This window comes from Chelonia mydas, chromosome 3 (assembly GCF_015237465.2).
Source record: "Chelonia mydas isolate rCheMyd1 chromosome 3, rCheMyd1.pri.v2, whole genome shotgun sequence".
NCBI lineage: Eukaryota > Metazoa > Chordata > Testudines > Cheloniidae > Chelonia > Chelonia mydas.
The window spans coordinates 113,393,415-113,421,123 of NC_057851.1; the positions used below are offsets into that span (position 1 = coordinate 113,393,415).

General features: G+C 42.5%; 1 protein-coding gene across 6 annotated transcripts in view; it reads right to left on the reverse strand.

Annotated features, from left to right (window-relative positions):
* Positions 1-27,709, reverse strand: part of IPCEF1 (interaction protein for cytohesin exchange factors 1) — a 118,699-nt gene that overhangs the window by 73,983 nt on the left and 17,007 nt on the right. For 2 of the 6 annotated variants that reach the window (XM_037895026.2, XM_027819776.3), the window contains exon 1: positions 9,664-9,759. The exons of 1 other annotated variant lie outside the window; for it this stretch is intronic. The gene's annotated coding sequence lies outside the window, so the exon portion shown is untranslated. Of the gene's footprint in view, positions 1-9,663; positions 9,760-27,709 lie in introns of those variants that run through there. 3 more of the 6 variants (XM_043543177.1, XM_027819777.3, XM_037895023.2) reach the window with 2 other exon arrangements.

Sequence of the window (27,709 nt, forward strand, 5' to 3'; positions counted from 1 at the left end):
AATTGTCTGCATGGAAACTGCCTCCTTTGGATCATTAGAGAGACAAGCGGTGAGATAATATATTTTATTGGATCAACTTCTGTTGGTGAAAGAGACAAGCTTTTGAGCTACACAGAGCTCTTGCTCAGGTTCTGGGAAAGGTACAAGGTGGGAGACATTAAGCACAAGGAGTTAACACACATGTTGCAAGAGACCATTCAAGTTGAAGTGGGTAGTTAGCACCTCTGCAGTGATAGCACAGAGAGTTAATGAGTTACCGATTGTTGTAATGAGCCATAAATTTAGTGTCTTTATCAAGTCCATGATTTTTAGTGTCTAGCAAAATTATGAATTTAAGCTCCCAAGGTCATCTTTTCAAGGTGTAGTGCAGGTTTCCTTTGAGGACAAGGACTGAGAGGTCAGTTGTGGAGTGATTATTCTGTGAAAAGTATTCACCCCACAGATGATATGGTATATTTGTCTTATTTTTCTGTGAGAGTTCATTTGGGAGCGTAGGGATTGTTTCATTTCACCTACATGGTTGTTACTGGAGCGCTTAGTGCACTGGATGAAGTACACCATACGTTGTGATGGGAATGTATAGGACCCATGGATCTTGAAAGGGATATTGGGGATGCGGGGGGGGGGGGGTTATTGATCATTGTAGCAGTGAAAATGTCTGCAGGTTTTGCATCTGTTGTTCTGATGGGGCTGATGCCACTTTGAGTTGGTGTGTCTTAATCTGTGGGAAGCTTGCCTTTGATGAGTTTGGTGAGGTTCAGGGGTTGTTTGAAGGCCAGAATAGTGGGGTTTGGGAAAGAGTTCTTTCAGGATGTGGTCCCCATCAAGTATGGGTTGTAACTGGTTAAATGATGTTCTATAAGGAGTCCAGTGTGGGGTGGTAGGTGACAATAGGGGTGTGCAGTCAGCGATTTTGGTTTTTTTCCCCTCTGTACTGAAGTAGGTTCTTTTAGGATATTTGGGTGGCCCATTCCATGAGATGATCTATTTCTCTGGTGGAGTGTCCTGGTTTGGTGAAAGCAGTTTTAAGTGTGTCAAGGTGTCATGATGACCACAAAGAAACTCAGAAGCAAGACAGTCACTCAGAAGAGGCACCTCTCTGAAGGGATAGAAATATCTCCAAAGGAATCTTACTGCTGCTCTGCTAAACTTGAGCTAACCAAGCCGTTCCTCTGTCTCTGAGTTAAAGTCCAAGAATTTATGTAAGGCAGCAAATAGCCAGATTCAGATTTTAAATATACAAGAGTAAATCCAGAATAAATTCTTTTAAATCCATGGCTTTATTTGAGTTATATCAGTGGGTATAAGGCAGCAGATTCAGGCCCAAAATTACCAGATGTTTGTGCACTTGTACCCTTCACAGATCTTAGACATGCCCCGTGCCTTTTTTGGTTAGGGTAGTGATGATGGAGAGGAGACAGAAGAGAGGAAAACCTGCTGTGTTTATAGATCACACCAAGAGCCTATGTTTGGAAAAATTCCTATACCTATGGACAGTCTGGAAAAGGGATCGCATATGTACCAGTTATTTAAAAAAAAAAAAAAAAAAAAAACCACCAGAGAGGCCTAGGAGCAAGAATAAAACATTAGCAAAGCTCACTGATAATGGCAAGGGTAGCTGTAGATATTTTACTATTGTAATCGGCCAGACTGAACAGACTGGATCTATTGTAGCTATAGTTTCCTGTTTAAGCCTAAAATGCACAGCAATGGATCCCCAATGGAAGATTGTTAATTACCACTCGTAGGGGGGTAGCCCCAGCTCAGACAACTGCTTTTTGAACTTTTTACTGTTGAATAGCTGATAAACACACTCAACCCATAGATTAAGAATTGCCATCATTGCACCTCAAATTGGTATCTGATTGCAACAACGTTGGTCCAAAATAGTGATCAAAACTTGTCTCTTACAAAAAATGGCCCTTTTTCTAAATGAATTTTTTTTAACAAAATTAAAATAGTGGTGGAAAAATTTTCATCATTTTTTCCCATAAAAAAAATTGAAAATTTCTGTGAAAAGCCTGGAAATTTTTCAAAAATTTTAATAAAAAATACTTACTATTTTGTGACCAGATCTGAATTACACTTTTTGCTCTCATGGGCTTTAGAGTGTGGAACTCATTGCCCTCTAAAATCTATCCTATTACATCTCTCGCCACATAAAACACAACTTGAGGGCTTCTTTTTTAAAATGGGGAAAAATGTATTTTTGAATGACCACAGGTGACCCTCTATCACCTTCCCTCTCTCCCACACCCCCTTTTTCTCTAAATCGGACGCAATTTGTTTGTATGTGTTTATATTTTAAGAAGATATTTTATTTGAATTTACACTGTTGTACAGCACCTCAAATACTTCACCAATAATTTTGATGCAATTATTAATTTTACAGTTCTGATGGGAAAAGAAAGCATACTTTCAAAATTTTAGAGTGATAAATGCATGGACTACTCTGTTGAATACAAAAAGTACAAAATAAAAACATTGTAACAAACTGTTTAGGGTTTTTGTGTAATTTAAGTCTAACGATATAGCTTGCATATACTGTATTTCAATGGCACGTGGGGGTGGATATGGATCAGCTTTCACATCGCACTCCCTATCAGTACCCGGACCAAGCCGGGGAAGCTAATGATCCAAACAGCAGACCAAATTTGGTGATCGGTCCTGGTCACGTGTCACCTGAGGCGTGTTGTGCATACGCTAAGAAGAATGACACATGGTAAATAGAATTAGGAACAAAGACTGAAGAGATTCATTTAGACACATCACTTCTTGAACATGGCACATATATGTTATCAAAAAGCAGTAAGTGCCTGGAAGGTAGCTAACCCACACTCAGTACATCCTACAGTCATGTACGTTGATTTCAGCTGCAGTAATTTAAATCAGCTAGAGATTTTTTTAAAAGATTAATATCGGTAGTTTAAATACCAGTGATTTAAGTTGCCTTGACTTAAACCAATCCACCTGGCAGGACAGTGCTTTTGGCCTGAACTCTTGCCTAACATATGGAATGGCACTTTTGTCCCTCCCACCTAGTATTAATGGCCTGTCCAAGTACATGCTGCTATGCATCCTGTTTTTGTTGGCTGCTACATGACTCTTCTCACCTTCTGACCAGATATTCTAATCTAGCGCATACGTTTCAAAAGTGTTATCATGCATAAGATAATAAACAAATAGTAATGTCTTACAGAAGTATTGTAATGGCAAGTTACCTGGGCAAGTCACACAGGCTACGTCTACACTGCAATGAAAAAACCCGGGGCTGGCTCGTGCCAGCACACTTGGGCTCACGGGGTTTGGGCTGTGGGGCTGTTTCATTGCAGTGTAAATTTCCAGGTTCAGGCTGGAGCCCGGGCTCTAGGACCCTGCAAGCTGGGAAGGTGCCAGCCCAAGCCAAGAAGTCTACACTGCAGCGAAACAACCCTGCAGCCCAAGCCCTGCAAGCCTGAATCAGCTGGCCCATACCGGTCATGGGTGTCTAATTGCTATGTAGACTTGCTATGTAGGAAACTGAGGCACAGAAAAACTATCTACAAAATGGGGTTAACAGCTCTCACAGGGACGTTGTGAAGATAAATACATTACAAGTTGTGAAGTGCTTTGTGACCTACTTATGAAAAGCACTATATAGGAGCTAGGTATTATTATTACTATTATTTAATGTTTTGGATGTAGCTCATCTAAGACCAGTCTTTGGCTGGCACTAGTACCCTACCATAACTGAATTAGTGCCTTGTGACCAGTGATGATGCCTTTCTGACACCCGGGTCTGACTGAAGACAGATAAAAGATCTCAGAAAGCTGTGAGTGCACTTGCAGAAAACCAGGTTCCTATTCAATAAGGGCAAAAAGCCAGTCTTCCTGAGATAGGGTTTCTATACCGCATGCTCAAACCTGCTTTTAAATAGTGAAGAAATATTTGGGAAAATTAAAAGGTACATAACAAACACCACAACTGAGGGACAAATTTTGTCCTTGCATATGCAAATCTCACAAATCTAAATCATATCTGTTGAAGTAAGTGCTGGCCAAACCAAAAGAATCAATTATTCACCCAGCTCTAGTTAGAGCAGAATGTGTGTAGAGGAGTGTACTACATAAGGTCTTGTTTACACAGGGAAAAGTCCCAGAACAGCTCATGCGGAATTGCTCTGGCTGAATAGCTATTCACATTAGCTCACTAGCTCCCTACGTGGATACTCTTAGTCTACACTAAGGGCTTACCTACACAGGGACAGGCAGGGAAGTTAAGGTGACTCAGCTGTAGGTGTGATGTGAATGTGCGTGAGTTAAAGCATGCTACCACCAGCTCTCACTCGGGAGTAAAATTATCTTAATTTGCTGTAACTTAATCCAACAGCAAACAGAGGCTACGCCTATACTACAGAGCCTATGCCAGCACAGCCCCCTACTGTAATCACAACCCATACCAACACAAGGAGTTTTTCTGACAGTGCAGGAACACCTCCCCAAACAACATTAGCTACGTAAACAGATGCACTCTATTGGCATAGCAGCGTCTCCACTGGGGGAGGTTGCTGGCATAGTTACATTGGCCGGGGGAGTGGGGGGGGTTGTTTTTTTTTCACAGCCCCAACTGACATAGCTATGGTGACATAACTTGTAATTGTGGACCAATCCTAAGAGTGCCTTTGTGAGCTTTAGCTTAATCCACTTCCGAAGTGGACTAATCTAAACAGCACAAAGGCACTCTTGGGGCATGTCTATATGGTGACACTCAGAAAAAATAAAATGAATCAAGTAAAGGCGTGAAATCACTGTGCATGAGTTAAAGCACATTTAACACCCCCTGGCTCCTCACATGACCCTGTGGATGCTCTCACTCAGGAGTAAAGTGTAGTCTTATGCTTGGACTACACTTAAAAGTTATATCAGCATAGCTATAGCAATCAAGGGTTGAAAAAACCAAACAGATGCCAACCAGCATAACTATGCTGACAAAAATCCTAGTGTAGATGCAGCTGTGTTGACAGAAAAGTGCTTCCATGGATGTAACTATTGTCATTCAGGGAGGTGGTGTTCCGACAATGACAGAGAAACTGTCAGCATAGGTGGCACCGACACAAGGGGTCTATGACGGCACACGGTCTGTAGTGTAGATGTAGCTTTAGTGCAGCATAAGAGTGCTTACATGAGGAGTTAGTGCAGAATAGCTTTGCACTTTAAATTCACACCTTAACTTATTTCTCATTAACTTTCCTGCAACTTACCTGTGTAGACAAGCCCCAAACTGTAACTGATCTATTGAAACCTTATTCCGAAATAGGTGTAACAGCAACAAAGTGGGGGAAGTCTGTTTAAGGAACACCAACAGGTTTATTGCCTGACAGATGTTTTTAAGAAGTTGTTCAAAAGTATTCCTGCAGATTTCAGAGTAGCAGCCATGTTAGTCTGTATTCGCAAAAAGAAAAGGAGGACTTGTGGCACCTTAGAGACTAACAAATTTATTTGAGCGTAAGCTTTCGTGAGCTACAGCTCACTTCAAAAGTATTCCTGATACTGTTTGCAAATGTTTGTGTTTGTATTACTTGTTTGTCAGTAAGAACTCACATGGTACTCTCTCTTTGAGGCTGTGAGACAGCTATTATTAACACTTACATTTAGAGTTTTGCATTTCATAGCTCTGAGGTTTAACTCTGTTTAACACTTCTCTGAAAAAATTGTGAAAAGACAGAACTCTGACCTGTGCTCCCTCAAGAGGTAAGCTGCAGTGCAGAAAATGGGGACAGTAAAAAAAGTGAGTGGATTTCCTGCTATCAAGTCAAACACTGGCAGGTACCTTACATGGAAACTGGATCTGACCAGGCCACAAATCCAAAGTGCAACTCCAACCTCCTCATGGTGCAACCCAGGTACTTAGTTACATAAACCAAAAAACCAACAAAATGAGTAAGATGGAATCTGCTCATAACCTCGATCCTACCTCAACCTTGGCATTGGAAAAAAAGAGATGATAATGATGAGAGTTATACGTAATATTATCTCATCACCCATTGCACATGCAAGCAGCATTGCTAAGTCATCATGGAACCACATTCAGCCTGGTTTCACTAGCAATAAGTGATGCAGCAGCCAGGCCTCTTTCTCCAGTTCCACTAATCATATTACATGCACTATCAGAAGTCTGAGTGGCCTTCAAGCCCTGCCCCGTGCACAGCATACTAAAATAATTAACTTGACAGTGACAAAGGCCTGGACAACTGCAGCAATTTGCATGTCAGAAAAAAAGGGGTGCACCCACCCAGCCAAATCTCAAAGGTACAGTGTTCATGGCTTCTGCTGTATGCTGGAATCCAGTAGCAGTTGAAGATCCAACAGGATCTCCATTCTGCAAACCTGCTCACAAAAGTCTGCATATTCCCCATCCTTTAATCAAGAGAGCAAACCATATCTCCCTCCCTGGATAGTTCCCTCCAGCCACTATTACTACCTCTTTCATCCTGATTGAAGCCCAGCCAATTCATTCCCATCCATGGCCCTATTATTTTAGCTGGGCACTGAAACCATAAAAACAGAGACTTTACCAGAAGCCTGTATTGTCTCACTGTCTCCCCTAGCTGCCTCAGAGTACCTTGAACAGGATGGGGAACAGTATAAAACTCAGCAGTGTAACACTCAAGCAAGCACACCATGCTGAACTGTAACATCAAAACACTGCGCCCATCCTGAAAGACATTTAACACCACCTTAAAGTCCTTTGCAGTGTAGTTGTAGCCATGTTGGTCTCAGAATATTAGAGAAACAAGGTGAGTAAGGTAAACTTCTGTTGGTGAAAGAAGCCACCTTCATGCCCTGTAAGCCCTGCTTGCTGGATGCAAGAGAGCTCCATAAAAATCAGAAGTGTGCCACAATTATCAGGGCAATTGGCGAGCAGCTTGTGCATGAAGAACTAACAGTTACTCCACTAACGTGTGCAATTTCACCTCTCTCTCTCTCTCCAGTGAAAAAGTCAGTGCCATATTCATAAAGACCACAGGAGCTGCAAACAGAATGTGCACACCCCACTCCTTCTATTAGGAGTAAGAGATTTCCCATTTCCAAAAGGAAAAGAGAGAGAGCGAACAAAGTCACAATGAAAACACAGTTAAAAGAGGAATGTCCACACATCTCTGAATTCAGAAATATGGAAATAGATTTTCTCGTACTGTAGGACTTCTACCTGATCAAGGTACATGCAGGAATGCGGCTAGACCGCCTATGTAATAATGGCATAGCAGGAATATTTACTACTCCCAGAGTGCACTAAATATCTCTAGGAAGCTACAGAACTTGAAAGACTAGGAAAAGAACAGAAGTGATAGCACCCAATGGAAGTTACCAAAACATTTCTCACTATAGTAAGAGATGCCTAAAAGAAGCTTGCTCTAAATGCTGAATTGTAAAACACTGGCATAACTGAAAGACTACCAAATCCTGAGAGAGACAAGGTGGGTGAGATCGTATCTTTCATTGAATCAGCTTCATAAACAAACTAGGGAAATACAACATAGATGGAGCTACTACTACTATATGCATAACTGGTTGGAAAATCATTCCTAGAGAGCAGTTATCAGTGGTTCACAGCCATGTTGGAAGGGCATAACGAGTGGGGTCCCACAGGGATAGGTTCTGAGTCTGAATATCTTCATCAATGATTTAGATAATTACATAGAGAGTACACTTATAAAGTTTGTTGACGATACCAAGCTGGAAGGGGTTGCAAGTGCTTTGGAGGATAGGATTAAAATTCAAAATCATCTGGACAAACTGGAGAAATGGTCTGAAGTAAATAAGATGAAATTCAATAAGGACAAATGCAAAGTACTCCACTTAGGAAGAAACAATCAGTTGCACAAATACAAAATGGGAACCGACTTCCTAGGAAGGAGTACAGCGGAAAGGGATCTGGGGGTCATACTCGATCACAAGCTAAATATGAGTCAACAGTGTAATGCTGTTGCAAAAAAAGCAAACATCATTCTGGGATGTATTAGCAGGAGTGTTGTAAGCAAGACACAAGAAGTAATTCTTCCACTGTACTCCATGCTGATTAGGCCTCAGCTGGAGTATTGTGTCCAGTTCCGGGTGCCACATTTCAGGAAAGAGGTGGACAAATTGGAGGAAGTCCAGAGAAGAGCAACAAAAATGATTAAAGGTCTAGAAAACATGACCTATGAGGGAAGATTGAAAAAATGGGGTTTGTTTAGTCTGGAGAAGAGAAGACAGAGGGGACATGATAACAGTTTTCAAGTACAGAAAAGATTGTTACAAGGAGGAGGGAGAAAAATTGTTCTTCTTAACCTCTGAGGATAGGACAAGAATCAATGGGCTTAAATTGGAGCAAGGGCGGTTTAGGTTGAACATTAGGAAAAACTTCCTAACTGTCAGGGTGGTTAAGCACTAGAATAAATTGCCTAGGGAGGTTGTGGAAACTCCATCATTAGGATTTTTAAGAGCAGGTTGGACAAACACCTGTCAAGGTTGGTCTAGATAATACTTAGTCCTGCCTTGAGTGCAGGGGACTGGACTAGATGACCTCTCAAGGTCCCTTCCAGTTCTATGATTCTATGATTCTATCAAAGAGACAAGTTTTCAAGCTACACAGAGCTCTTCTTCAGGTCTGGGAAAGGTCAACAACAGATATTACCTCACTCACCTCATCTCACTAATATCCTGGGACCAACACAGATGTAACACTGAAAATAACAAATACTCAATAACTGAAGACACTGTATTCAGATTTCTTAGCTGAAATAAAATAATATATTAGCAAGGGGTATATTAGGATTTAAATTCAACCAAGCACAGAGAGACTATCATACTTCCCAAAGGGCACCTCTTGGGAGTCAGAGATGCTTGGAGAGGTTACTTATCTGAACCTTAAATAGGTCTGAGTTCAGTTTAGGGGAATTGGTATTAGGTTTGGATCCAGTGTTTTGTAATCTGGAATAACCTATTCACAGAGAAGCCCAGGATTTGAACAATACGAGAGTGACAGTTAAAGCCTTAGCTGAGTGAGAAAGCTGACATAATACATGCCTGTCAATTTGGATACCACCACCGCCCCCCCCTTCCCCACCGCCACACACATTTTTATGAGCAAAAAAGATGAAAGATTCACATATTCATTCCTTCTTTAAAAAAAAAAATTACTTAGGGCTATTGCTACAGCAGATTAAATCCCATTGTTTATATAGCACCATAAATCCATATACCGTTATGAGACTGGCACATTTTTCTCTGAGAAACTGAAATTGGTTTAGCAGTTTCTGTTTACTTCACTATCAAATGCTCATCTTCACATACATCAATCATATTTCAGTGAAGTAACCAAAACGAGGCTCTCACACTCACTTCTGATGCAGCTGAGAGATAATCAGTGGGATCTTTTACAAAGTAGAAATACATTCATTTAAAAAAAAATATTTCAGAATAATCCATTTCCTTTGTTTAACCAAAGGAAAAAAGGAAGTAGCACATCTCTTTTAAGCAGACCTTTATAGAACAGAGCAGTTACATGCCAATGTGAACAGTTTCCTTTATAAGTGTAATTACTGATCATTTGAAAGGAAGTGAAAATTCAATACCATAATAGTCATTCAGCAAAGACAAGAAAGCATCCAATTTAGGAGGAAAGGATTAAAAGTTACATACCCACCAGCTAGGAATTCCTGTGACCAGCCACACACTTGCCCTGCCAACTCCTATACATCTCAAAATGAAGAGGAAATTCTTACTCAAATTAGTTGCAATGCTGAAGTTGCCCAAGAGGAAACTGGTGCGTCTCTGAAAAGCCATGACTATGCAAATTAAAGGTGGTAAATCGGTTGACATAGCAACTGCTGAACGCCATGCCAACCAGGATCATGCTAGTTGGGCCTGCAAAATTGGGGTGGCTATTTCATGAACAAGTTCTCTCATGGTATTCCTGCAGATCTAGTCCTGTAATCCAAAAGTGTAGAATGAAACAACGGGGCAAAAATTAAATGAAACTTTACAATCGTCTTAGTTTAGATTTGGGGCTTTCAGTGCTAGTGGTTCCATATTACTGTGGTTAGCTTCTTCTTGGGTTTGTTTTACAGCACAGCACATTTATTGTTTTGACTACTGGTGTCATTGACACTATTGATGTCATTTGTAGACCATTCAAAAGACGAATTAAATCTGGGTTTGCTTTGATCTGGCCAGAAAGACCGTATTACAGATTATTGCGCTTATTGGCAATGGAGCAGAGGCCCAGGATTTAATGACCACAGAAAATGAATGACTCATTTCACACTCTAGTGGCAGTCATTCTAAAGCCTCAACCATACTGGGGAGATTGTACCACTTTAAATATATTGGCATTGTTAAAGCAGTACAGCTACTCACCTCCATGTGGACACTGTTATATTGGCATAAAGGTGCTAGGATAATTAATCCTGTATGGGAAGGGGAATAACTACAGCAGTGTAAGGTACCTTTACACCATTACAATTCATCTGTACTAGGGTTTGTACTGGTATAACAACTTTATTGGTAGAAAGTCACACTCCTAACCAACGTGGATATATGGTATAACTTCCAAGTGCAGACTAGGCCTATGCCAGACCTATGTTAAGACTAGGCTTATGCCAAGGTTGAGACAGGTTAATAAGGCAAAAGTTTACACTGCTGCTACCCATGTCAGATTTTCTTTAAATAGAAGACTTCTGCTATTAGCAAATATCTCCAACAGCCAGAGATGGGACAGTAGACATGGAGGGCTCTGAGTTACTACAGAGAATTCTTTCCCAGGTGTCTGGCTGGTGGGTCTTGCCCACATGCTCAGGGTCTAACTGATCACCACATTTGGGGTCAGGAAGGAATTTTCCCCCAGGTCAGATTAGCAGAGACATTAGGGTTTTTTCACCTTCCTCTGCAGTGTGGGCATCTTCACTTGCTGGTTTGACCTAGAGCAAATGGTATAACTTGAAGACTTTAAATTAAGATCTGTGGATGTCAATAACTCAGCCAGAGATTATGGGTCTATTATAAGAGTGACTGGGGAGGTTCTGTGGCCTGCGATGCGCAGGAGGTCAGACTAAGTGAGCATGATTGTCCATTCTGGCCTTAAAGTCTACACGCCTGTATGTAAATTCAGCACCAAGGTTACTTTTTTTAAACAGAGTAAAAAGATGTTTTATTATTAAATATTTAGTTGTTCTTTTGCCACATCTCCATGATGGATGAAGTCATCTGTGTTTGGAAGTTTGTACTGTTTATAAAGCACCACTGGAATTTTCTGAATGGGAATGTGCTAGTTAAGCATTATTAGGTACTAATATTTTTTAATCAGAAGCAGTTGTACAGTACAGACCCGTTTACGTGCGAATCTGCTTAGCGCGCGGTAGCGCCATGCCTCCTAGTGCTACCTATTTAACACGCGAGGCTCGTCAACATGTGGTACAGGAACTTGCTATGTAGCGCTACAGATTTGCTAACTAACTCACTGACATAGAAATCGACAGGAAGTGCGGAGCGGAAACGTGTTGTACATCTTTACCGATATTGGTAAAGACGTATCATGCACGCTTAGTCATAGTCACGCTAGAGAGAGAGATAATATATAGTAGTTATATAGTAATATACACACACACACACACACACATTATATTAGAAAAGCTAGCTGCAATAGATCGAGTAAATAGCGGAGAAACCCAGGCCAAAGTTTCAAAAGATATGGGGACTGCCGAATCTACTCTCCGAGGCTGGCTAAAAAACGACTCTAAACTGAACGGCTTTGTACAAAATATCGATTCTGCCATGGGGCTGAAGCGAAAACGCGTGCGCTATTCAGCAAAGCCCACACCAGACAAACCCATGCCCGCGGGGTTTGCTCAGGAAAGGCTGAAAGGAATGCCGCTAAGTGGGCCAAGCCTTCAAGCCCAAGCAACAAAATTTGGAAATTTAATGGCGGGATGAATCATTCCAAGCCAGCAAGGGGTTTATAAGTTGTTTTAAAAAGCATCATGGCATAGCGCAGGTATCAATTTCTAGAGAAAGCCGATCAGCTGATGTATCAGCCGTGAACGCGTTTCATCTGCGGCGAATGACAGACTTCATAAGAAAGAAAAAAAAATGCGAGCCAGAAAGAGCAGAAAATAACAGCTTTTTTTTTAAGTGAATCAGAGACACTTTTTTCAGCATGGCCCTTTTAACACGCGGTCGTGATGGGTTCACTCCCGACATCCGCACGTAAACGGGTCTGTACTGTATTTATTAGTCTATTTGCTATATTTTTATTCTATATTGACCAAGATTCCACTCCCTCCATGACTAGTCAGTTTGAGTCCCCTACCTGACTCCAGGGAGAAATAAAACTGGAAACAGGTGGACATTAAAATCAGAAGCTTTTCAGTTTCTCCAGTCCCTAGCTATCTAAGGTACTAGTGACTTGCCAGAGAGAAAAGTCTATTTACGTCTTCTTTCCACTGTATATTTTGAGGGTACATAGGGAAGACAAGGATAAGTGTGTGCATATTTGGTTCTGCATTACCATTTTAAATATTTGAAGGGTATTCCGCAGAGTAATCTGTACCAACTGAGCCACAAAAGTATCAATTCAAAATAGGAACCTGGGTGTCATATTAGACCGCTCAGTGAAGGCCTCTCTGCACAATATGCAGCTGCAATTAATAGTCTGAATAGGATGTTAGGATGCCCAAGAAATGGCATGGGGAATAATACAAGTAATATTACAATGCCCTTACAGAAATTTAAGGTGTGACCTCCTATGGACTACTGTGAGCAGTACTGGTCACCCTGTTTCTAAAAGGATACTGCAGAACTAGAGAGAGTTCAAGAGAAGAGTCACAAGAATGATCCAGAGCCTGGAAAAAACTCTCATATGAAAAGAGATTGAAAAGATTAGGATTTTTTACCTTACAAAGGCGATGAATAAGAGGGGACATGGTAAAATAGCGACTGGTCTAGGGAAGGTAGATTAGGAAATTCTGTTTTCCCTGCCTTGTAACACAAGAACACGGGCTGTTCAATTAAATTAAAAGGTGGCAAAATCAAAATTGAAAAAAGAAATACTGTTTCACACATTGTGTAGCCTGTGGAACTCACTGCCACAGAAGTCATTGAGGCCAAACACATCACATGTTTTAAAGAGACTGGGTATCTAGAGGGATATCAAGAATATCTAGGCTTATGACAAAAAGTGGAAGAAATATTAAACCTTATGCTTCAGGGTTTAAATCAAACTATCAGAGATCAGGGTGAGACCTGACCTAGGAGGCAGTTTATCCGATATTGCCCTTCTGGAAGGTTCTGACACCTTCCTCCAGAGGTGCTGGAACAATGTTTATAGTGTGGGTACTGATGATGGAAACTATGTATTTGGGCTGCTATTACTACTTCAAGCCAGGGGTGCAGAGCACCCCCAGTACCCCTAGTTCTAGCACCACTGTCTTCCTATGAAGCATCTCGTGCTGGCCATAGTCAGAGATAGCATTCTGGACTAGATGGACCTTGGGTCTGCTCCAGTCTGGCAATTCCTATGTTCCTAAAGGTATGAGGGACATAATAAAGAAAGTGGACCCCTAAGGTCTGGCAATCAGGCAGCAGACCAAGTGTTTTTATAGATAGTTCCTTAGAGATTTGCATTGCAGTTTGTGTAAGTAAAGATAACATGTGAAGGGGATTCCTTGCAAACACAGAAGCTAGAATGGAAGATTGAACCCATGGGGTTTACCAGGTGCATAAAGGCACCAGCAACTGTATGCTACACCTAGAGCTCTGGAAGCTGGCATGGAAGCAGAATTATTATACCTGTGAAGCATAACAAATGGTGGATCACTGCGTATGGGACAGCCAGGAAGAAAGTACTTCCCAGTAGAAATATTACATCCCACATGTCTAACAGGCAATAACTCAAATATAAGAAGTTAGCTATAGGCATAGTTTTCCAGACTCAAATGGTTATGCTAAATAAAAGGCCATTTCTGGGCCAGAGGATAGATTCTGTGCACTGAATATGTGTGGTTTTGATTCTGCTGAATGATGCAAACCCCCAGAAGAATCAAAACTATTTTCCCTCAGCAAAAAATAAATCCTACTAACATTACCATGTATTACACATATCTCAAGGGGAAAAAAAATTGACCCCCACATCCCCCGCACGCGTGCACACACACACTCTGTTTATTTAAATGTTTTGTCAGAAAAGCTCAATAAATACGTTTTTAGCACAAAAATCTGGTAATCTCTGTATCTCCCATCAGAAAGGAAAATCAAGCTGTCCATCTATTCTTCCCATCCACTCCTGATTGTCTATCCAATTTAATAACTGGTGGCTATGCATAAAGAAACGAAAAAGCCACTGAAGGCAAATTGCTCAGCACACTTCCCAAATTCTGCACTCCGTGTGATTTCTGCCGAATATTACATACCACAAATGAGAAGATGCAACTGTTTTCAACCAATATGATTCAGATTTGCCACACCCACTTGCTACAGGGAAACAGTCACAGCACATATCTAAGATTTATATTTAAAAACCATACACCATCCTCACCTCACCTCACCCTTCCCTCCCCACCCCCGCCCCGCCCCCCCACTCCACATACACTATGTTCAGATAACTCTAAAGGATTTTACTTTAACTCATCAAAGCCAGGAAGCTCTGAGTCATGCACAAAGTCGTTGTTTGGGTTCGTTTCTACTTGCATGCATAAGAGCGTGAAGTGGTTTCGCAGCTCATAAAAATCAACTAGTGTCTGAAAACTGTAGCAACGCTTCAATACAAAGAGGCTGGTGGGACATAAAAACACATTTGTAGCCTGAATTTTACTTTTCCTTATGTTCTGGGTTCAAGTCAAGCCCTCAGGAGCATTATTTCAAATCAATTGGGAGGGATTTGGCTGTACAACTCCCATTAAGGCCAGTTCTTGTCTTTGAAAACAATCTCAACAGATTTTGAGGGATTCATTTTCTTTTGGTTAGAACAGGGAATCAGAACTCCTAGGTTCTAGTCCCAACTCTGCCACTGACTCACCGTGTGATTTAGGGCAAACAACTGACTGTCTCTGCACCTTAGTTTCTCCATTTGTAAAATGGGTATAAATAGTAATTACCTACTTCAGAAGAATGTTGGATGGTTTCATTAATACATACTTGTGATGAAGTGTTGGATGCTGCTTAGATTAAATGTTTCATATGCGGGCAATATATTGCAGTTGTTAAAAAGACAACAACAGAACGAGAGGAAGGAGAAAGAGAATCTCACCAGAGTGAACAGAGGGTTGATTAAATGACTTGAAAACAAAGAGCAGCCAGTGAATCTAGCGGAGAACAAAATACTGGGTCAACAGCAGCACTAGCCAGGGCAAGGCGTTGTTAACATTTTGTGAACAGAATCGTAAATCTCAATGCATCTTTTCAAATTACTCATGTAAGCAGAGTCAGGTTGAGCTCCACCCTGACATCTGGTGGTGAGGTGTGGCAAGTTGTGGAAAAGAACTTCAGGGGCTGATCTCATTTGCATAGGCACACCCACCTCAACTAGAATGAGGCCAGAGCTGCCCAAATGGTCACTTTGGCTGCTGTGGGATCCCCAGTGTGTCTGTTATTGGGGCAGGAAGAATAAATTGTTATTACCCTGATTATGGGAATCAAGGACAGTGGAACTGTACTTGGCCTTTTGTTATGATGGAAGGACTCGCCATCAACTAAGTACCACTCGTTAGGCAAGGGACATGGATGCCAAAACTCTCTGAATTGAGAGAGGCTTGGGACAGGTATTAATACTTGGTGGCATAGGTGAGGGCCTTACATGCTAATTGCACTTTCTCCTCTCTCCACTGTGGAATATCAGAGCTAATTTTGATTCCATTAGGAGTCTAGTTACAGGCTGCTGAGCTGAATTCACTTTGGGCTAATGGTGCACCAGCACTGAGGCTCCCCTACTACAAGCTGACATCACAAAAGAGCTAAACTTACTAAGAGCTGAAATCACTGAGTGTTGTGTTAAGTAGTGGGGGAGCCTGAAGATATATGGTGGAGCAGTTTGTTGGATTCACCTAGGAATCCAACAAACTGCTCCACCATATATCTTCAGGCAGTTCATGGGGCGGCTGGCAGAGCGGAGCCCCATGGAGAGGTGGGGCCCATCAGCTTTGGACCACGTAAGGTGCCCCTTAACCACCACCCCCCCATCTCCACCCAGGTTGGGAGGTAAAACTCTGCAGATAAATTTTTGAACTCTGGGGCTGCCCTGACCAGGGACAGAGACTTTTGGGTTGTTGGACTTTTGGGACTTCGGATGATTTCGGGTTGCTGGACTCAAGAACCAAAGGGAAAGGACATGCCTCAATTTGCTTGGGGTGGGTTTTTGCTCATGGGTTGTGTTATGAATCCTGTTGGTGGTGTTTCCCCAACATAATGCCACATTGTTTCTCTCTGTTATTAAAAGGCTTTTTGCTACACTCAGACTATGTGCTTGCGAGAGGGGAAGTATTGCCTCTTTGGAGGCGCCCAGTGGGGGTGGTATACATTTGTCCCAGGTCACTGGGTGGGGGCTCAAGCCAGTTTTGCATTGTGTTATTGGAATGGAACCCCTAGATACTGAACCCGGCCCTTGTAGCTGCCAACTCTGACAGGCAGAAGGGTTACACTCATTTCATAAAGGTACATCGCTGCTTTTTCCCCTCCCACCACCTTTGACTGAGTAGACTCCAGCAGCTCCAGCCACAAGTTAACACAAATACTGTCTATTGTATGTACATAATTGTAATGTGTTTGTGTAATTAGTAGCATGCAGTAGTTTATCTTCATATGAGTACTCATGTAGACAGTTTTCCTTGACATCTGTCAGGAACTCGTCTGGCTCCAGGTGCAGTCACCTACCAACCCAATGAGCTCAGCTAGACCCAATAAACCCCCGCTAAGTGACTGTGTTCCCTGATTAGACAGAAGGGCCAATCGATCACCATTTAAGCCTTGTAGCAACAGTAGGACAGTGGCTACTCCATGCATTCACGGCCCGCAGCGGTGCCAGACATGCTTCCTGTACTGGCCCTGGCTCCAACCCATGCCTGCTCCCACTCCAGCCCTAGTCCCTATCTTCCTTAGAACTCCTGGCTCCGACTCCTGGCTTTCCCCTGACCACGCCTCTGGCTCTGCACTTTGAGTCTTCTCCAGCTACTCAGCCAGACTCCAGTTCTGACCACGAGGTCACAGTGCTTACACCCCAGTGTGACACCACCTTTTGTATAAACCCCCATAACCCTTGATTTATACTGAATGTTCCAGATACAGTAGGTACCTGCTGTGCTTGCTGGTGTTACCAATTCCATACGAATGTTCCACTAAGGCAGGGGCGGCCAACCTGAGTCTGAGAAGGAGCCAGAATTTACCAATATACATTGCCAAAGAGCCATACTAATATGTCAGCAGCCCCCATCAGCTCCCCCAACTCCAACCTGCAGCGCCTCCTGCCTGGCGGCAGCTCCACCTATCAGTACCTCCCACTCCCTCCCCCCACCTCCCGCGATCAGTTGTTCAGCGGTGCGCAGGAGTCTCTGGTGGGGAGGGGGAAGAGTGAGGGCATGGCAGAGCAGGGGGTTGAGCACTCCCCAGCATGTTGGAAAGTTGGCATCTACAGAGCTCCAGCCCCAGAGTCGGTGCCTATGCAAAGAGTCGCATATTAACCTCTGAAGAGCCACAGGCGGCTCCGGAGCCACAGGCTGGCCACCCCTGCACTATGGACAGGTCAATACTAGATACTTCTGCTGATATAGTAATGTTGGTTAAGGGTGCGATTATTTTTAAGGACATTTCTATACGGACAATAGCCCTAGTATAGATGAAGTTATACCATCCAAAAAAAGCATTCTTTTGCTGCTCTAAGCTGCGCCTGCACTCATGAGGATAGTTATACTGGCAAATGCTGCTTAAAGTGCTCTGAAAAAAGGGGGAGCCTATCACAATCTGGGCGCTCAGCTTTGGGAAGGCAATGCTTAAAGTGGCCCCTTCCCTGACGTGGCTCGATTAAATATATTTGCCGGGTTGTGACCCATCCCCCCACGGCACCTCCACTTTAAGCACTGCCAGCAATGTTTTCTAGTGTACTGTAGGCCTAAAAGAATGATGGCAGCACAGCAGGTTCAGCTGAAGGCCTGCTATAAAGGAGTTCAAGAGACTTTAAAGGTAAGGAAGGCTGGGGGAGGAGGGGGGCAGGCGGGCAGGAGTGCAAACTTATAGAATCATAGGACTGGAAGGGACCTCGAGAGGCCATCTAGTCCAGTCCCCTGCACTCATGACAGGACTAAGTATTATCTAGACCATCCCTGACAGGTGTTTGCCCAACCTGCTCTTAAAAATCCCCAGTGATGGAGATTCCACAACCTCCCGAGGCAATTTATTCTTCATACCAGCAGGGCCTGATCCAGCAAGACTTTTGCACATCGAAAAACAATGAAAATCACTCTGCACACAAACTGCTTGGCCGATTAGTCCCACCGACTACAATACAGTTATAGCAACTTCTTTTTGACATGACAGGTTGTAACAGCCCCTTGGAGGACCAGCCAAAGTAACACAGTATGGACGTAATGGCTAGACAGATGGCGAACTGAGACTGTTTATTATAAAAAAATGGGTGCATTGTAGCATATACCTCTCCCTCCCAAAGTACAAGAAAAAAAATGTAAGTGTTCCATTTTCAAAAACTGGAAATGGAAAAAAAATGCATTTCCTAGTGAACATTTGCATTTAGAAACTTTTCTGCCAAACAAATTGAAAAAATCTTCCAACAAAAATTGTCAAATGAAAACTTTTTGGTCAGAATTTTTTAAAAAACAAATAATTACATATAATTTTTTTCAACCAGCTCTACTTGACTGTGAACTTTCTGGGGTAGGGAGCAGTTTTTATTTATTTGTAGAACACCTAGCACAATGGGATTCCAGCCCAATGGTAATACAAAGGACAAGAACCACTACATTGATATGGATATGCAATTAAACCATTAACAATTGTTACTCTATATAGGCCTGACCTGGAGTCTATTGACTACAGTGGTCTTTGGTACAGGCCCCATGTGCAGCAGTCACCTCTCAATGTTAATATGATGTGAATGTTTTAACATGCAAGACCTCGTCTTCATTATGGACGATTTTAAATTTACAAAAAGGCCATTTTTATATTAGTAACAAAACAGGAAAGTAACATCGTGTAAGTTTTATGTTTACATCCCAAGTTCTAAAATAGTGGCTTTAAAATATATATAATGCAAGAAGTATGGGGAATAAGCAGGAAGAACTTGAAATGCTAGTAAATAAACACAACTATGACATAGTTGGTATCACAGAGACTTGGTGGGATAATACACATGACTGGAACATTGGTATAGAAAGGTACAGCTTGCTCAGGAAGGACGGGCAGGGAAAAAAGGAAGGAGGTCTTGCCTTTTATATTAAAAAATGTATACACTTGGACTGAGGTTGAGCTGGAAATAGCAGGCAGACTTGTTTAAAGTCTCTGGGTAAGGATAAAAGGAGTAAAATACAAGGGTGATGACATGGTAGGGGGTCTACTACAGACCATCTAACCAGGAAGAAGAGGTGGATGAGGCTTTTTTAAACAACTAACAAAATCATCCAAAGCACAGGAGTGAAGTTCTGGAACAGCCTTCCAAGGGAAGCAGCGGTGGCAAAAGACATATCTGGCTTCAAGACTAAGCTTGATAAGTTTATGGAAGGGATGATATGATGGGATAGCCTAATTTTGGCAATTAATTGGTCTTCAGCTATTCACGGTAGATATGCCCAATGGCTTGTGATGGGATGTTAGATGGGGTGGGATCTGAGTTACTACAGAGAATTCGTTCCTGGGTGTCTGGCTGGTGAGTCTTGCCCACATGCTCAGGGTTTAGCTGATCACCATATTTGGGGTTGGGAAGGAATTTTCCCCCAGGGCAGATTGGCAGAGGCCCTGGGGGTTTTTCGCCTTCTTCTGCAGCGTGGGATATGGGTCACTTGCTGGAGGATTCTCTGCACCTTGAAGTCTTTAAAGCACGATTTGAGGACTTCAATAGCTCAGACATAGGTGAGGTTTTTCGCAGGAGTGGGTGGGTGAGATTCTGTGGCCTGTGTTGTGCAGGAGGTCAGACTAGACGATCATAATGGTCCCTTCTGACCTTAAAGTCTATGATTCTATGACTTGGTGGTGAAGGGGGACTTGAACTACTCAGGCATCTATTGGGAAAATAACACAGCAGGACACAAATTATTCAACAAGTTCTTGGAATGTATTGGAGAATTTTTTATTTCAGAAGGTGGAGAAAGCCAGTAGGAGAGAGGCTGTTCTAGAGTTGATTTTGACTAATAGGAAGGAACTGGTTGAGTTTCAAACTGGTTTGAAAGTGGAAGGCAGCTTGAGTGAAAGTGATCATGAAATGGTAGGTGGGAGAACAGCAAAATAAAGACAATGGATTTCAAGAAAGCAGACTTTAGCAAACTCAGGGAATTGGTAGGTAAGATCCCATGGGAAGCAAGTCTAAGGGGAAAAACAGTAGAATACAGTTGGCAGTTTTTCAAAGAGACGTTATTAAAGGCACAAGAGCAAAACTATCCCACTGCGCATGAAAGATAAGAAGTATGGCTAGAGACCACCCTGGCTTAACCGGGAGATCATTAATGATCTAAAAATCAAAAAAGAGTCCTACAAAAAGTGGAAACTAGGTCAAATTACAATGGTTGAATATAAACAAATAACACAAGTATGTAGGGACAAAATTAGAAAGGCCACGGCACAAAACGAGCTCAAACTAGCTAGAGACATAAAGGGAAACAGGAAAATATTCTACAAATACATTAGAAGCAAGAAGAATACCAAGGACCGTGTAGGCCCACTACTCAATGTGAGGGGTGGGGAAGAGAAGAGACAATAACAGAAAATGTGGAAATGGTAGAGGTGCTTAATGACTTCTTTGTTTTCACCAAGAAGGTTGGTGGTGATTGGACATCTAACATAATGAATGCCAGTGAAAATGAGGTAGGAGCAGAGGCTAAAATAGGGAAAGAACAAGCTAAAAATTACTTAGACAAGTTAGATGACCTGATGAAATGCATCATAGAATACTCAAGGAGCTGACTGAGGAGATATCTGAGCCATTTGCGATTATCTTTGAAAAATCATCGAAGACGGGAGAGATTCCAGAAGACTGGAAAAGGGTAAATATAGTGCCCATCTATAAAAAGGGAAATAAGGACAACCCGGGGAATTATAGACCAGTCACTTAACTTCTGTACCCAGAAAGAACAAATACTTAAGCAGTCAATTTGCAAACATCTAGAAAATAAGAAGGTGAAAAGTAATAACATGGATTTGTCAAGAACAAATTGTGTCAAACCAACCTGATAGCTTTCTTTGACAGGGTAACAAGATTTGTGGATGGGGAGGAAGTGGTAGACATGGTATAGCTTGACTTTAGTAAAGCTTTGGTACTGTCTTGAATGATCTTCTCATAACAAACTAGGGAAATGCAACCTATATTGAGCTACTATAAGGTGGGTGCAAAACTGGTTGGAAAACCATTCCTAGAGAGTAGTTATCAGTGGTTCACAGTCATGCTGGAAGGGCATAACTAGTGGGGTCCCACACGGATCAGTCCCGGGTCCGGTTCTGTTCTATATCTTCATCAATGATTTAGATCAGGGGTTCTCAAACTTCATTGCATAGAGACCCCCTTCTGACAACAAAAATTACTATATGACCCCAGGAGGGGGGACCAAGCCTGAACCCGCCCAAGCCCTGCCGCCCTAGATCAAGGGGGCCAAAGCTCAAGGCCAGACCTTCCACCCCAGCCTGAAGCCCTTGGGCTTCAGCCCCAGGCGGGGGTTCGGGCTTCAGCTTTGCCCCTGGGTCCCAGCAAGTCTAAGCCAGCCCTAGCAACCCCATTAAAATGGGATGGCGACCCACTTTGGGGTCCCAACCCACAGTTTGAGAACCACTAATTTAGATAATGGCACAGAGACCACACTTACAAAGTGTGCAGACGATACCAAGCTAGGAGGGGTTGCAAGTGCTTTGGAGGATAGGATTAAAATTCAAAATAAACTGGAGAAATGGTCTGAAGAAAATAGGATGAAATTCAATAAGGACAAATGCAAAGTAATCCACTGAGGAGGGAACAATCAGTTGCACACATACAAAATGGGAAATGACTGCCTAGGAAGGAGTACTGCAGAAAGGGATCTGGGGGTCATAGTGGATCACAAGCTAAATATGAGTCAACAGTGTTATGCTGTTGCAAAAAAAGCAAACATCATTCTCATCAGTATTAGCAGGAGTGTTGTAAGCAAGACACGAGAAGTAATTCTTCCACTCTACTCCATGCTATTAAGCCTCAACTGGAGTATTGCTGTGTCCAGTTCTGGGTGCCACATTTCAGGAAAGATCTGGACAAACTGGAGAAAGTCCAGAGAGCGTAACAGAAATGATTAAAGGTCTAGAAAACATGACCTTTGCAGGAAGATTGAAAAAATTGGGTTTGTTTAGTCTGCAAAAGAAAAACTGAGAGGGGGACATGATAACAGTTTTCAAGTACATAAAATGTTGTTACAAGGAAGAGGAGAAGAATTGTTCTTCTTAACCTTTGAGGATAGGACAAGAAGCAATGGGCTTAAATTGCAGCAAGGGAGGTTTAGGTTGGACATTAGGAAAAACTTCCTACCTGTCAGGGTGGTTAAGCACTGGAATAAATTGCCTAAGGAGGTTGTGGAATCTCCACCATTGAAGATTTTTAAGAGCAAGTTAGACACCCGGTCTAGATAATACTTAGTCCTGCCATGAGTGCAGGGGACTGGACTAGATGACTTCTCAAGGCCCCTTCCAGTCCTATGATTCTATGATATACACGGGGCGGGGGGGGGGGGGGCTGCCAAAGCCAAATTAACACCCAAGTTGCAGCCCTTTGTGAAAATGTACAGATCAAAATGAATTAATGCCCAAAATGAAAGCTTTACAATGGAAATGCTGATAAATTCTTGGTTAGAGCAGGATTAGCAGGTGCCACCCTCCAAAACTGTTCACTTGTCATTTCTCATCAGCACTTTCTGCTGAGACTGCAGACAGCAATGTTTTTCAGTTCCTCTTTTTATACTTTGCTCCTCCACTTTATTGCTCTCTTGAGCATTGCAAATGCTGTTCTAGCATGCAAAGAATGACACAAGTTCCTTCTCTTTGGGTTATTTTTCTTTTTTCTGTGCTTCCTCCACCCCCGGTTTATTTGCATTCTCCATTATTAAAGATCAGTTCACTAGGCCAAGGAAGGGACTAATTACTCAGACACATCAAGAAATACTCTGCTAATGTTAGACTCGTGGTCTAGTGGTTAGACTCCAGCCTTATTTATTTTTAATGTGCCCCTTACTATAGTATCTAGGCACCAAGAATCAAGACATCTGGGTTCTCTCTATTTTGCCATTGATTCACTTGTTTACAGTAGCACTTTTCTCACCATTGATTTACCACTGGTGCAAACTCCACTAGAGGTTGCAACAGCAGGAGTGACAGAGTTGAGAAGGAGCAAACTTTTTCACTCGTGTGCTGCCTACCACTTGTGTGTTAAAACTGGAGACTTCAAAGCAACATTAAAGTATGGTCCAGTATTGTATTATTCCCACTTTGCATATGAGGAAATTGAAGTGCTAGTGTTAGATGACATCCTGCTTAAAAATAAAAACCTCTGCCATTTCTACACTGGCACTTTCACCATTGCTACTGGTAATGAAGATGCACTCATACTAGACTAATAGCAGAAGCACTGGAAATGCCTAGTATAGTTGTTCTCACTCCATGAACTTGGGCAAGTCACATGATATCTTGGTGCTCAGTTTCCTCATATGTAAGAGGTGAATAATCCTTAACCATCTTTTATTTTTTAAAAAAAAATCAGATTCCCATAACTATTATCCAGCCGTAGTGGCACGCAGAATGGACTTTTGTCTTGTATGACCCCTTGCAAGTCTTCTTCCTTTGGCAAGAGTCCATATGGAAGGGGTTAGGCTTCTTAAAGCCTTCAAGATTGTATCTTCCAAGATCATTGGCCTATGCACTACATCCTTCAACTTCAGTTCTATGAACCTTCTGTAAAAGCATACCTTCTTCTGCATGTCGGGCATGACCCCACCATGGCGGTTATCTTGTTCTTAGCTGGCACAAGATTCCAACTTGCTGGGATCATCCAAATATCTTGTTTGTGATAAAAAAAATATCAAACCATCGGATGTTAAGAACACACCATAACTTTTCACATTGAATATTTCTTTTAGTTTCCTCTCTGCTTTTAATGACCATGTCTCTCTGCTCCATATAAGACAGCTATCATATCTGCTGTGTTGAACACTTGTATCTTAGCTGTTACACAGACAACCTACACCCAAACAGATGCCTTGGAGGACACTCAAATGCCATTGGCGCAAGACCAATCCAAAGTGCAACTTCTTCGGATGTAAAACCTTCTGCTGTCAACCGAATAGCCACGTGGATAAAAACTATACGCCCATTCAATGTCACTGCCATCTATGTTCAGCATTGGCAGGCCATTCATTTCTGTTTTATAGGCGGCATGCATAGCTTTAGTTTAATCACTGTTGACCTTAAGTCCCATAGCTTCTGCCGTTTTCCCACCGCTCCTCCAGCATTAGCTGTAATCTCGTCAAATAAGGCAATATCATTTGCATACTCAAGATCATCTCATCAATATGACATCAGAGCAAAGTTAGCTATTGTGTTTTTAATTCATGAACACCTTAGATTCTAAAGGAGAAATCTGTTTTCCTTTCAGATCCTGGTTTAATTTCAAAAAACATTTTTAGTCATTTTTACTGATGAGAAGGAATATAAATTAAACCCATGAATGGCAATGTAGGAAAATTGCACTCATTTTTCTCAGTCCACAAGTCTAAAAAAAATCCTGAAAATTGTATTATTTTTATAAAAAGGTCTTTGAAGTTGGCACTGCTGACCCAATTGGTGGAGGTGGCCATCTTGGTGAAAGTGAGCTCATTTGAGAGGCTGACAGCACATGAGAAGAACTGACAAGAAACAAGTTTCCAATAATCAGAATACATCTACAGTTTATAAACGGTGACCACTGCTGCTTATATTGTGCACTTTCCTACTGCTGGGCTGAGTAAAAGGGATGCACATTTTCTAGACTGTTCTCAGTGGTAGCAGATGACAGAATGAGGAGTAATGGTCTCAAGTTGCAGTGGGGGAGGTTTAGGTTGGATATTAGGAAAAACTTTTTCACTAGGAGGGTGGTGAAACACTGGAATGCGTTACCTAGGGAGGTGGTGGAATTTCCTTCCTTAGAAGTTTTGAAGGTCAGGCTTGACAAAGCCCTGGCTGGGATGATTTAGTTGGGGATTGGTCCTGCTTTGAGCAGGGGGTTGGACTAGATGACCTCCTGAGGTCCCTTCCAACCCTGATATTCTATATTCTATTCTAATGGTGTTAAATTTGCAAATGAATTTTAGTTCTGCTGTTTCTCTTTGAAGTCTGTTTTTGAAGTTTTTTTGTTCAAGTATAGCTACTTTCAAATCTGTTAGAGAATGTCCAGGAAGACTGAAGTCTTCTCCTACTGGCTTTTGTATGTTACCATTCCTTATGTCCGATTTGTGTCCATTTATTCTTTTACGTAGGGACTGTTCGATTTGGCCAATGTACATGGCAGAGGGGCATTGCTGGCACATGATGGCATATATAACATTAGTAGACGTGCAAGTGAATGAGCCTCTGATGGTGTGGCTGATGTGGTTGGGTCCTCTGATGGTGTCGCTAGAGTAGATATGGGGACAGAGTAGGCAACAAGGTTTGCTACAGGGATTGGTTCCTGGGTTAGTGTTTCTGTGGTGTGGTGTGTAGTTGCTGGTGAGTATTTGCTTCAGGTTGGGGGGCTGTCTGTAAGCAAGGACTGGCCTGCCTCCCAAGGTCTGAGAGTGAGGGATCATTTTCCAGGATAGGTTGTAGATCGCTGATGATGTGCTGGAGAGGTTTTAGCTGGGGGCTGTACGCGATGGCCAGTGGTGTTCTGTTATTTTCCTTGTTGGGCCTATCCTGTAGTAGGTGATTTCTGGGTACCCATCTCACTCTGTCAATCTGTTTCCTCACTTCCCGAGGTGGGTATTGTAGTTTTAAGCATGCTTGATAAAGAACTTGTAGGTGTTTGTCTCTATCTGAAGGATTGGAGCATATTCGGTTGTATCTTAGGGGTTGGCTGTAGACAATGGATTGTGTGATGTGTCCTGGATGGAAGCTGGAGGCACGTAGGCAAGTATAGCAGTCAGTAGGTTTCCGGTATAGGGTGTTTATGTGACCATCACTTATTTGCACTGTAGTGTCCAGGAAGTGGATCTCTTGTGTGGACTGGTCCAGGCTGAGGTTGATGGTAGGATGGAAATTGTTGAAATCCAGGTGGAATTCTTCAAGGGCCTCTTTCTAGTGGGTCCATATGATGAAGATGTCATCAATGTAGCGCAAGTAGAGGAGGGGTGCTAGGGGACGAGAGCTGAGGAAGCGTTGTTCTAAGTCAGCCATAAAAATGTTGGCCTACTGTGGGGCCATGCAGGTACCCATAGCAGTGCCGCTGGCTTGAAGATATAAGTTGTCCCCAAATCTGAAGTGGTTGTGGGTGAGGACAAAGTCACAAAGCTTAGCCACCAGGTGTGCTGTGGCCTCATCAGGGATACTGTTCTTGACAGCTTGTAGTCCATCCTCATGTAGAATATTGGTATAAAGAGCTTCTACATCCATGGTGGCCAGGACAGTGTTTTCAGGAAGATCACCAATGCACTGTAGTTTCCTCAGAAAGTCGGTGGTGTCTCAAAGGTAGCTAAGAGTGCTGGTAGCGTAGGGTCTGAGGAGAGAGTCCAAATAGCCTGATAATCCTGCTCTAAGAGTGCCGATGCCTGAGATGATGGGGCATCCAGGGTTTCCAGGTTTATGGATCTTGGGTAGCAGATAGAATACCCCTGGTCGGGGCTCTGGCGGTGTATCCTTACAAGATGCTCCCTCCAGGTGACTCGCCTACCCTCAAATCAAGCAGGGGTCAAACCCATTCACCCACTCAACACTCCTAAGAAATTTTTCTTCAGTGCAATCAAGTGCTGAGCCCCCACCCACTCAAGACACAGTGCTCTGGGTGTGGTACTATTTTCAGCAGCTTTCAACTCCTGTTTTCCATGATTAAAACAGTTCCTTGTTTAACTACCCAAAATGGTGAAGCAATTAAGAGAATGAAATAGGGTGTAAAAGGAAATAGATTTTGAGGGTGGTGAAGGAAAGGCAAGAGACAATTAAGGCTCTAACTGGACTGGCATTGTATTGCTCATTCCTGCTTTACTGAATTTGCTTCCATGATGTCCTGCTTCTCTGCTACACACTGCATGTGTTCCATCCCCCAGCTCAACATTTACAGACCCTTCAGGGAGGGATGGAGATCCTGGACATTTAGCCAGAGAGGTAACAACATATTTTGGGAGCTCAGCACAGCACTGGATAGTTTCTAGCTCCAGTCACTCCCTGCTTTCCAAACCCAACCCTCTTAGGTGGGCTCAATTTTTTTTAAATGTCACCATTTCAAGGGCACTGCCTGTCCTGAATGCTGCCTGCTAAAACCTTTTCTAGCCCCAGTTCCTATCCATTTGGGATTAAATAATGTAGGTTC